Genomic DNA, 3,368 nt, shown 5'->3' on the forward strand with positions numbered 1-3,368 from the left:
GGAAAACTAATGAAGATAATAATAGCCAATAATCCTAATCTTTATGTGTATAGTTCTATAGAAATATTTTCTATAATATATCGGAAATATATTTAAGTCAACATTTTCAAAACGTTATTGTTGCAGCTACATTTCTTCTGGTGCCACACACAGCTAATAAACAAGAATTTCGCTTGAAAAAACAACATCACTGAAATGATAATGGAAATCGTTGGAAGAATGAAATATATTATCAAATTAATCATAATTTTACGATTCATTTTATTAGGATCTGGCTCGTGTGGGCCATTGTTTTCTAATCAACAGCTTTTCATCTGGGATATCTACAAAAAATGTCATGTGACGTAACTGAAAGTACTGTTTAGTCGCTTGCACGTTGCTCGCAAGAATAAGACGCGCATGGCAAATGACAACAGGCTTCAAAATAGAGAGGATACGTTGAAAAGTACATGGTTCGAGAATAATACACATACCACTTTCTTGTCAACACCATACCATGGTCGATAATCTGACAGGCTATAGGTAAAACAAATTTATAAGATTATTTCTCATTATAAGTTATTCTACTGTTAGGTTATATTTAAATATATATTAAATATATATATATAGGACTATAATTTTTTTTATGCTATTAGACAATATTGGACTGTGAATTATTGGTAACATTTGAATATGAATTATCAAATGACATAATACTACAAGTAAATTTTATTTGTGCAAATATAAGGTAATTTCAGCTGCGAGTAGTTTCAACCAGAAACCAACGGCTTGAAAGATTCCCAACTTGAAAATATCCAACGGACACTCCGACTGTTAGAATGTCCTTCACTGTTGACATTGACCTACTTTTAACTTAACAGTATCGAAGCGAAGCGGTGACAAAAGATCAGATACCTTCTTTTTGTATTATTTTAACCGTTAGTTTCCAATTTAAGTTGGAGGGTTATTATAACTCTTCTAACTAAAGACCTTTAAAATAGGCCAATGAAAACAAGCAGAGGTTCTTGTATAAATTGCCATCTTCAAGGCAGATGTGCACTAATTTCAGTAATGCTCAATGCAAAGTTAATAAAGTAAAAATAATTAATAATAACAAATCTGTCGTATCCCAATCGGCCTGATGAGCTCCGATACTGGTCAAAAGACCTTAACAGCAGTGGATATAGCAAATATAGTGTGACCAACATAGTTATGCACTTCATTATTTATTTTCACTTTCAAATTCCAAGATATGTCTGACCTCCACAACCACTCGAAATTCGAGAGTCTAACGTGTGGAAGAACAGCACTTGCAGTGTTATTGAAATGAATATAAAAAACGAAACGTTTTATTAAGTGAGGAAGACGAGGATCAGTTCATCGATGAATGCCAAAAAAAATCAACTACCTTATAATGTTAAAGTTAACGAATAACCACATAGGTAAATAAAACATATAGCATACTACATACGATCAACAGACTGAAATTAGCGTGGCGTTATAGTTTGTTTTTTGAATTTCGCGCAAAGCTACACGAGAGCTGCCTGCGTTAGCCATCCCTAATTTTGCAGTGTAAGACTAGAGGGAAGGCAGCTAGTCATCACCACCCACCGCCAACTCTTGGGCTACTCTTTTACCAACGAATAGTGGGATTGGCCATCACATAATAACACTCCCACGGCTGAAAGGGCGAGCATGTTTGAGTGAGACAGGGATTCGAACCCACGACCTTCGGATTACGAGTCGAACGCTTTAACCCATCTGGCCATGTCGGGCCTGTTAACTGTTATAGATCGAACAGTTTATGGGGAAAAGGCGGGATGGTTTGTCTTTCAAATCCACTTAGTGTTTTAACATAAAACGACGTCCTGATTTAGGTATTATTGTCGGTTTCATATGGACTTAAAGGAAAATAAGAAAGTACTTAAAGAAATAAGTGCATTATAAACTGTAACGAATACACTGAGTTCAGTTTGCATCATAATTAAGGAAATGAAAGTGTTATGTTATTAGCACAAAGTTCGTGTCTGTTTATTTGTTGTTATTATTTCTTGTCAGAATTTTCGCGCAAAATTACCGGACAGAAAGGACTATCTGCACGTAAGTGTTCTTAATTTTGAAGGGACATATCAGAGGGAAGATACCTGGTCAAGTCAACAACAACTATCGTCTACTCTTGGACTACCCTGGTCTAACCTAATAGATGAGTTTATCATCACTCTGGTAGTGCACTCAGAACACATACAAAGTGTAGTTTTAAAATTACGAAACGCAAATCACGAATCCTTTAATTCACGGTCCGGGCACCCTAACAAATATGCCACGCCCAGTTCATGCCATTATAATGTAGAATAAAAAGTGTCCCATAATGAAGAAGTAATAAAATTACAATGATATTGTCTTAGGTCGTGTAAAATGCTTATATGCATATTTAAGAAATAAATGTTTCATTGTTTGGAAATCCAATGAGTTGTAGGTTGGGTATCTAAATAAAAACATCGTTCCTACATTTTCATTTGAGATACAACTGAAGATGGTAAAAACAGTTCCAAAAAACATTTTCCATACTCATGATGGGCATAACACAGATAGCCCATTCTGTAGCTTTACACTTAATTACAAGCAAACAAAGTTCCATGATTAATTTAATTTAAAAAATTAGACAAGAAAGACAATCATTTATTTGTGTCCTTATTTGAATAACAGATGATCTTCAATAGCCGTGGCACTTGAAACTCATTTTAGCAGAATTAGAATAAATTAATGTATGAGAACTTATCCTTTTATTAACTAAGTTTATGCACGGGCGCGCGTATAGCAGTGTCGACTTTATTACTCACCTGGGCCTTTGCCATCAGAATTAGAGTAAATTATACTTGGACAAGGTCAAATATGTCAATCGAAAGGGTTTGACCTCCTGAGTCCAGAACTGTAATTAGATATAAAATCGGTCAAAAGCTGACGCAGTTATGAGCTAAAAGTTTGTACTTAAAAAACAACAACACCCAGAGCCATTATGCCGCGGCTAAAAAATTCACAAAAGATTTCATGGTGTCTAGAAACTGGGTAGGAATGACTCATAGAGTTTCTTCGCTTCACCATTCGTTTCTACGGAATCGATTTACTCTATGCCAAACAAATCTGTGGAGATTATGCTACTCTAGCTGAATTAAGGTATTTAAAATGGTTTTAGCCAGACGTATTTCAAAATCGACCTGGAAATTTCAAATGACTTTTACAACTAGCAGTCATGTTGGAGATTAAATACAAGGCGATGGTTTATTGAATGTATCAAATAATATTGGGACAGCTAAACAGTTAAAAGTAAAATTTCTCAACAGCGCAGATCGATCTAGTAAACAATTCGATAATGCAAATAGAAATGTGTT

The 3,368-nt window shown here is 34.8% G+C and overlaps 1 long non-coding RNA gene across 1 annotated transcript; it reads left to right on the forward strand.

Annotated features, from left to right (window-relative positions):
* The first annotated feature begins 391 nt into the window (after nucleotides 1-391).
* Nucleotides 392-2,445, forward strand: LOC143250267 (uncharacterized). The gene is made up of 2 exons (XR_013028117.1): nucleotides 392-522; nucleotides 2,038-2,445. It is a non-coding gene; the product is annotated as an uncharacterized LOC143250267 (long non-coding RNA).
* The last annotated feature ends 923 nt before the right edge of the window (nucleotides 2,446-3,368 follow it).

This window comes from Tachypleus tridentatus, chromosome 5 (assembly GCF_004210375.1).
Source record: "Tachypleus tridentatus isolate NWPU-2018 chromosome 5, ASM421037v1, whole genome shotgun sequence".
NCBI classification, from domain to species: Eukaryota; Metazoa; Arthropoda; class Merostomata; order Xiphosura; family Limulidae; genus Tachypleus; species Tachypleus tridentatus.